The sequence below is a fragment of the Bufo bufo genome, chromosome 4 (assembly GCF_905171765.1).
Source record: "Bufo bufo chromosome 4, aBufBuf1.1, whole genome shotgun sequence".
NCBI lineage: Eukaryota > Metazoa > Chordata > Amphibia > Anura > Bufonidae > Bufo > Bufo bufo.
In genome coordinates, this window is record NC_053392.1 from 186600550 (window position 1) to 186609968 (window position 9419).

Genomic DNA, 9419 nt, shown 5'->3' on the forward strand with positions numbered 1-9419 from the left:
GATCTTCAGCTGAATCTCTGTAGAAATGGAGTTCATGAAGGGACATAGAGTACAGAGAGGAGGATGGGAGTAATGAGCAGTTCTGTCCTCTCTGTACTTCATGTCTCCTCATGAACTCCATTTTATCAGCTGTATTCAGGATTATAATCCCTGACACGCAGAGCAGAGAGGAGGATCAGGCAGCTCTTTAGCTCAGTGTTGTGAAGTAACTTGTCCTGTTGTGTGATTAGGACAGGTTCTGTCTGTTCTAAAAGGATGGCGGCCATTTTATTTCTCCTAATTATTGCTCCCCAGACAAAACAAGCCATTCTATCTAATGAAAGGTATTTTGGGAATATATTTATAATAAAGTAATATTTAAGTATTTTCATTTTCTTAGTTCCCGGACAACCCCTTTAACAACAGCTCAATGTCTTTTGATAGTGGGCAGTGTAGGTCCTTAGTCTGCAGTGACATCTTTTGGCATCAATGCAGTTAAGTGGGATAAAAAGCTGCATATTAGGTATCCACACAACCATAATAGCCTGAAGAATTTATTAGCTTGTTTAGTGTGAAACAAGAATTAAGCCTTGTAACATCACCAAAAAATAAAATGTCATTCCCAAAATGATCAAAAAAGGAAGTAGACATATGGGGAATGTAAAGTAATAACTATTTTTGTAGGTATTACTATGTATTGTTGAAGTAGAGAAATTTGCAGCTTTTCCAAAATGTTTGTAAATTTGGTATTTTTTTATTAATAAAAATGAATTTTTTTTTACTCCATTTTATCAGTGTCATGAAGTACAATATGTGACGAAAAAACAATCTCAGAATGGCCTGGATAAGTCAAAGCGTTTTAAAGTTATCACCACATAAAATGACACTAGTCAGATTTGCAAAAAATGGCCTGGTCCTTATGGTAAAAATGAGCCCGGTCCTTAATGAGTTAATATCTTTTCAGGCCTTGTCATTTAATACATTACCAATCTAGAATATTGTTAGCCTATTTGGTAATTTCCCTCATTTTTTTCTATGTGTTTTTATTTCTTTTCGGGAGAGCTAGACAAAGAAATAAAAAATCTCCTGCTGTATTTTCATCAGGAATCATTGTCTGAAGTGGAGAAGTGGAGAAGTGACCTCATACAATGCATGTAGTCATGCTTGCTAAGCATACACTTGTTTTTTATTTGAGGTTTTCTCGCAATGTTACCATTTCTTATAGTCTTTCATTTTTGTGTGAAATCTGATTATTCTCTCCCTAGGATCTAAATTTATGTGGCAATTATATGTGTCAATAAGACACAGCAATTACATGACAATGTTAAAAGAACACCACTGGGAAAATTCAATGTTATGGACAATGCTGGCCATAACACAGGAATGATCACTTAGTCAATAGAAGGTAATGTCATACTAAAGATGTGTTAAACCTCTGTAGACCTTAATGAATTTACAACAATGGGAGATGGAACAGGATTACTGACATCAATTCTGTTCCTACAGTATCTCTAGGAGGTAGATATTGAAGTATTGATCACATTGCTAAGTTCTATGCACTATTGGATAGTTATTTTAAATTGCTTTATTGTGATAAAGCACTCAAAACTATTGTAAAACCAACATATAGCCAAATATGCATGTTTGGAGAGGGTTATAGAAAACTGTATCACTGCTTATATCAATATATGTCCTCCAGACCCTTTCAAATTTGGCAATTACAATTGTCTAGATGCAAAATTTTAGTGGTGAGTTACTTTTTATTTTATGAGGAAGGGTGTAATATATTCAATGATCTCCTGAATATGTTGCATAATTGTCAATGGCTTGCATAATTCTGGTTTGTAAGACTAGGTTAATAGGGCCTGTCAGTTCTCCTGGCATGTCTGAATTTTAGCTAAAGATTTGTATTCCCTATGCAAAAATTACTGTTGTTCCCTCATGAAGTATATAACTTACAAGTGCCAACGGAGTGTTTTCCTAAAAAATATGAAACTGTGAGCATTGATTGGATAGTAACAAACTGTGTAGAGACACAACCCAAACAGGGCCACTATCATGTCAGTACCAAAGTCATAGGCCCTGGCCTTTTATAATCCGCATCAATATTCCCTTCAGTGTAGTGAATAATATTGTAGCTGTCGGGCCCTTCCCTTTCATATGAGTTAGGGAAGGGGCCCTGCTAGCACATGGACTTTACTAAATAAAGTATTTTACAGGTCTTTGGTTGGAATCAAATCTCAGGCCTTCTGTTTGGCAGGCAGGAGATTAAAGGGCTTCTGTCACCCCCCAAAACTAATTTTTCATTTTTGGGCATATTAAAATCCTAATTGTATGACTATTCAATATATAGGGCTCTTACCTTGTTCTGTGGCTTCTTTACATAAAAAATCGAGCTTTTAAAATATGCAAATTACTTCACTACCAGCAAGTAGGGCGCCTACTTGCTGGTAGCCGCCGCATCCTCCTTTTAAAAAAACACCCCCTCCTCTAGTTGATTGACAGGGCCAGCGAGCACTCTCCTTCCCCAGCTGGCCCTGTCTGCAATTCAAATCCTGCGCCTGCGCCTTACTTGTCTTCATTCGGCGCAGGCGCTTTGAGAGAAGGACGCTGGCTTCCTCAGCACTTCCTCAGTGCGCCTGCGCCGACGACGTCTTCTCTTTCGGGTTTAGAGGTGATGTCATCGGCGCAGGCGCACTGAGGGAGTGCTGAGGAAGTGAGCGTCCTTCTCTCAGAGCGCCTGCGCCGAATGAAGACACGTAAGCCGCAGGCGCGGGATTTGAATTGCAGACAGGGCCAGACGGAGGAGGAGAGCTCTCGCTGGCCCTGTAAATCAACTGGAGGAGGGGGTGTTTTTTTAAAAGGAGGATGTGGCAGCTACCAGCAAGTAGTGAAGTAATTTGCATATTTTAAAAGTTCGATTTTTAATAAAACTAAGCCACAGAACAAGGTAAGAGCCCTATATATTGAATAGTCGTACAATTGCTATGAAGGATGCCCAAGAAAGTCCAACTATTGCCAGCACCATCTTTTATAGACGGTTCATCTATGAGATCAGGCCACCACCATCATTGCAGAGTTTGCTCAGGAATGGCAGGTGTGAGTGTATCTGCAGACACTGCCTTTTGGAGGATGGCCTGGTGTCAAGAAGTGCAGCGAGAAGTCACCTCTCTCCAAGAAAAACATCAAGGACTAACTGACATTCTGCAAGAAGTACAGGCATTGGACTGTAGATGACTCAGGTAAAGTTATTTTCTTTGACTGAAGCATCAGAAAAAATGATTGGAGAAGAAAATGTGAGTGTTACCATGTGTCCTGTGTCATGCCAACAGTAAAGCATCCTGTCACCAATCATGTGTGGGGTTGCTTCTCATTCAAGGGAGTGGGCTTCCTTACAATTTTGCCTAAGAATACTGCCATGAATAAAGAATGGTATCAAAACATCTTCAAAGACAAACTTCTCCCAACGATCCAGGAGTAATTTGGTTATGCTCAATACTTTTTAAAGCATGATAGAGCACCATGTCACAAGGCAAAATTAATAACTAAGTGGCTCAGTAAACAAAACAGTAAAATTTTGGGCCTATGGCCAAGAAACTACCTAGATTTAAATCCCATCGAGAATCTGTGGTCAATCCTCAAAAAGTGTTTGGAGAAACAAAAAGACAGAAATTGTGATAAACTCCAAACACTGATTAGGCAAGAATACGTTACCATCAGGATTTGGGCCAGAAGCTGATTTCGAGCAAGCCAGAGTAAATTGCAGAAGTCTTGTAAAGAAGCATCAACACTGTAAATGTTATTATCCAATAAATCAAGTTAACATAAACTTGATGTATTGGACAATATATAAAAATTTATGAAAGCTTATAATTGTACTTTAGTATACCATAGTCTTTATTAGGCCCCTTGTAGATGAGCGTGTCTGGATTAGGTCCGGATGTGTTGTGTCTGCGATCAGGGAAAATCGTGCAAGTAGGTACGCAATTGCAGTCAGTTTTGACTGCGATTGCGTTCCGATGTTCAGTTTTTACCGCGTGGGTGCAATGCGTTTTGCACGCACGTGATAAAAAACTGACTGTGGTACCAAGACCCGAACCCGGACTTCTTCACTGAAGTTCGGGTTAGGTGTTCTGTATATTTTATTATTTTCCCTTATAACATGGTTATAATGGAAAATAATAGCATTCTTTAATTCAAAATGCTAAATAAAAGGTCCATTGTGGGGTTAAAAAAAATAATAATGTAACTAATGCCATTCATTTGATCGTGCAGCCGGGCTGGTTTTCTTTCTTCTTCTTCTTGCAGGACCTGGATGGAAAAGGACCTTCGGTGTCGTCATCGTGCTCACCACGTAGTGAGCGCGATGACGTCAGCGCAGGTCCTGCTGAATGAAGATAGAAGATGAGGTGAGTTACATTTTTTTCTATTTTTAACCCCACAATGGACCTTTTACTTAGCATTCTGAATTAAAGAATGCTATTATTTTCCATTATAACCATGTCAAAATGGAAAATAATAAAATAAATGGGGTGCCGGGTAACTCATACCTCATCTCCTTAGCAACCATGCATGAAAATCGCATTGCATCTGCACTTGCTTGCAGATGCTTGCGATTTTCACGCATCCCCATTTATTTTGATAAGGCCTGCGTTGCGTGAAAAATGCAGAATATAGAACATGCTGCGATTTTCACGCAATGCACAAGTGATGCGTGAAAATCACTGCTCATCTGAACAGCCCCATTGAAGTGAATGGGTCCGGATTCAGTCCGGGTGCAATGCGTTCACCTCACACATTGCACCCACGCGGATGTTTAAAAATGAAGGGAACAACAACTGGACAATTGTATTTACTCTGTTTACTGATTATAATAAATAATGAGTTCACTATATTGTATAGGTTATTATGATTGCAGGGATACCAAATACTACACTGCTCAAAAAAATAAAGGGAACACAAAAATAACACATCCTAGATCTGAATTAATTAAATATTCTTCTGAAATACTTTGTTCTTTACATAGTTGAATGTGCTGACAACAAAATCACACAAAAAAAAAAAAATGGAAATCAAATTTTTCAACCCATGGGTCTGGATTTGAAGTCACACTCAAAATTAAAGTGGAAAAACACACTACAGGCTGATTCAACTTTGATGTAATGTCCTTAAAACAAGTCAATATGAGGCTCAGTAGTGTGTGTGGCCTCCACGTGCCTGTATGACCTCCCTACAACGCCTGTGCATGCTCCTGATGAGGTGGCGGACGGTCTCCTGAGGGATCTCCTCCCAGACCTGGACTAAAGCATCTGCCAACTCCTGGACAGTCTGTGGTGCAACGTGACGTTGGTGGATAGAGCAAGACATGATATCCCAGATGTGCTCAATTGGATTCAGGTCTGGGGAACGGGCGGGCCAGTCCATAGCATCAATGCCTTTGTCTTGCAGGAACTGCTGACACACTCCAGCCACATGAGGTCTAGCATTGTCTTGCATTAGGAGGAACCCAGGGCCAACCGCACCAGCATATGGTCTCACAAGAGGTCTGAGGATCTCATCTCGATACCTAATGGCAGTCAGGCTACCTCTGGCGAGCACATGGAGGGCTGTGCGGCCCTCCAAAGAAATGCCACCCCACACCATTACTGACCCAATGCCAAACCAGTCATGCTGGAGGATGTTGCAGGCAGCAGAACGTTCTCCACGGCGTCTCCAGACTCTGTCACATCTGTCACATGTGCTCAGTGTGAACCTGCTTTCATCTGTGAAGAGCACAGGGCGCCAGTGGCGAATTTGCCAATCTTGGTGTTCTCTGGCAAATGCCAAACGTCCTGCACGGTGTTGGGCTGTAAGCACAACCCCCACCTGTGGACATCAGGCCCTCATATCACCCTCATGGAGTCTGTTTCTGACCGTTTGAGCAGACACATGCACATTTGTGGCCTGCTGGAGGTCATTTTGCAGGGCTCTGGCAGTGCTCCTCCTGTTCCTCCTTGCACAAAGGCAGAGGTAGCGGTCCTGCTGCTGGGTTGTTGCCCTCCTACGGCCTCCTCCACGTCTCCTGATGTACTGGCCTGTCTCCTGGTAGCGCCTCCATGCTCTGGACACTACGCTGACAGACACAGCAAACCTTCTTGCCACAGCTCGCATTGATGTGCCATCCTGGATAAGCTGCACTACCTGAGCCACTTGTGTGGGTTGTAGACTCTGTCTCATGCTACCACTAGAGTGAAAGCACCGCCAGCAATCAAAAGTGACCAAAACTTCAGCCAGGAAGCATATACCCCTGCTTACCACCATGGTCCTGGGTGCCGTGCTCAGTGGTGATCCTTACATCCACCGATGCAGTCCTGGGCTCTGTCGCTGTACGTGCAGTGGTGCTGAGGATTCAGCTTCACAGGCTCCACTGAGCCCTGGCCACAGCATGCTTGCTGTTGGTTTCTTGTACAACTGCCCTAGGGGTGGCGTGCATCACTCCCTGGGCTGCATGGGTTGGGTCATGTGACCTCGCTGACCAACCTAGGCTCTCCTGCAGGTACTAAAGTGGCCCCCTTCCCAGATGCCTTAGTGTCAAGGTCCTTATGTTTGCTAAGTTTCAGATACTTACGTGTGCTCCTGACTTATACCTTGTTCCTGTATTCTGCTTCTCATCTGATCCCTATCTGCTTACCTTGACTCTCCTGTTGCCGACCCAGATTGCCTGACCTGTTTCGGTACCACCTGCCCTGACCTTTTGCCTGTCTGACTACGCCTCTGCCTCATCGTTCAGTCCTGTGCTGTTGCTCCTGGTAACAACCCCGCCTGCCTGACTATGCCTGTACTTCTGGTACCTACTCAGGTACCTCCTGGTGCACCTGGACCAGCTGCCTCATGTGCCTACCCTCCTCAAGAGAAAGCGACCTGGTGTTCCCCTTACAAAAGTCTATCCCCACCATCAGGGGTACTGTAAAGAATCAAGGAGTACACTTAGACAATACCCTTAGTGGAGGTGGGACACATGGCACATTGGGTTCACATCCGCTGGTTCATGACAAATTCACTGTTTTCTAAATTTGAATTTCTTTGCTTTTAAGACTAACAGTGATAACTCATAAAATAGTTATTACCTAATATTACCAATCTGTCTACTTTACGTTGGTGTAATTTTTTTTCTTAGGATGTTTGAAGGCTTTGAATTTAAAAACAATTTTGACATTTTTAAAGAAAATTTCCAAACCCACTTTTTTAAGTACTAATTCAGTTATGAAGTCATTTTGTAGGGCTTACATAGTAGAAATTATCCATACATGACTCAATTTTAGAACCTATCCCCCCCAAATTATTCAAAACTGTTGTTAACCCTTTTAGTCTTCCAAAAGCATTGAAAGAAAATGTAAATGAAATTTCAAAAATTTCACTTTTTTGCAGATCCATCCTTTATTTTTATCATTTTTTCCCCGTAACACAGCAAGGTATAACAGTTAAACAAAACTCAATATATATTTCCCTGATTCTACAGTTTACAGAAACACCCCATATGCGGTCATAAACTGCAGTATGGGCACACTGCAGGGTGAAGAAAGGAAAGAGCGCCATATGGATTTTGAACAGCAGATAAATTTAGATAAATAGAGTTTAATCCCTGTTTGAATGTAATACAATAAATGCTGTATTGTGCTGTATTGAACTGTCATTGTATTACAGTGTAAGAAGCTGACAATTGCCTAGGAGACCCAGCGATAGATGGCAGGCTCCGATGCCTGTGTAAGGCATCGGGTCTGCCATAGCAACCAGTGTTGAGCGAACCCGAACTGTAAAGTTTGGGTCCGTACCGAAATTTACGATTTTTGGTACCCTTACCCGAACCCAAACTTTGCTGGAAAAATTTGGGTTCGAGTTCTGTGTTTGGGCATTTAATAAAGCTTGTTTAAATGCTGCAAGGCAGCCAATCAACAAGCTTTTAAGCTGTGTGCCCTTAGAAGCCATCACAGCCATGACTACTAATGGCATGGCTGTGATTGGCCGGTGCATCATGTGACCCAGCCTATATATAAGCTGGATCACGTGTAGCCCATCAGCTCTCAGTAGTGAAGGGACAGAAAGCAGGCAGCTGAAGTGAGGGACAGTGTTAGTGCAATTTTTTTGTGGGTGCAAGACACCATCTTGCACCCCTGACACAGAAAGATAATCATAAGACTGGCTGTTAATTCTGTGGGTGACCTACAGCAATTTTTTTTGTGGGTGCAATGCAGCCTTGTACTTTGTACCCCTGACACACAAATATAATCGTTAATCCGACTGTTAGTTAGGTGCACGTCATATACCCATTTATTGCGTGAAGTACACCTGCATTGCATATGTGACAGGAAAAATAATATAGTTAATCTGTCTGTTAGTTCAATGGGTGACCTCAAAGAATGAGAAGAGCATCAAATAAGGGACGTGGCCCTGGTCGTGGTGCTGCTGGGGTTGGTGGAGCTCCTGTTGCAGGGAGAGGACGTGGTCGATCTGTGCCAGCTACACAACCAAATGAATCGCCTTCCTCAGGTGCACGTAGGCGACAGAACGTTCAGCGTTATTTTGTAGGCCCAAATACCGGTGTATGAATGGTGAGGCCAGAACAAGTAGAGGCGGTAGTAGATTGGGTAGCTGACAGTTCCTCCAGTACCTTCACATTGTCTCCCACCCGGTCCCCTGCTGAAAGCGCAGAATTGGCACCTGCAGCCCATGGGCATCTTTCTTTCACCTTCACCTCATTTCGGGAATATATTCCTTTTTCAAGAGCATATACATATGTATATGTATATGCTCTTGAAAACGGGATATATTCCCGAAACGCGTCGAGCTGAATAAACGACTTCCTATATACATTGGAGCCCCGGTGTCATCCTTTTGGGGACCAGGAAGCTATTACTACATCATTTGAAGCGACCTCGGCGGGGGAGGTTGAGGTATAGGTGTCTTGAGCTTTATCCTATGCCCTCCTCCCCGGTGAAGTAAGTACAACTTTTTATTAAGATAACAATAGTGTATTCCACTATAACTGCACAATTTTATCAATAGCACTGAAGTTTTTGTGGCGCCCCCTGGGTATCATCGGGACACCTGTGATACCGGCTCACCAGCAACCTTATTCTAATTTCAGTCCACCAGTTGGTACAGAATTTTCCCCCCTTTTTTCTAGGGGGCCCTTGGGGAGCTGCCTATTTCTCTCCATCCTATATACACTCCTCTCAATCCTGTTCTTTCGTCCCACCAATTTGTGGTTATCCCTTGGCGCCTTATTCATTTCCCTCTCCCTCAACCCCCCTATTTTTGTACATCCGTGCAGAATATTCCGTCTCCAAAACTTTTTTTTTCTCTTTGCATACACCACTTGCATGAACAGGCATCTAAATGCAAAGCATGAGCTGCAGTGGAGTAAACACTAGTGTTGAGTGAGCATGCTGTCACGGATGTAG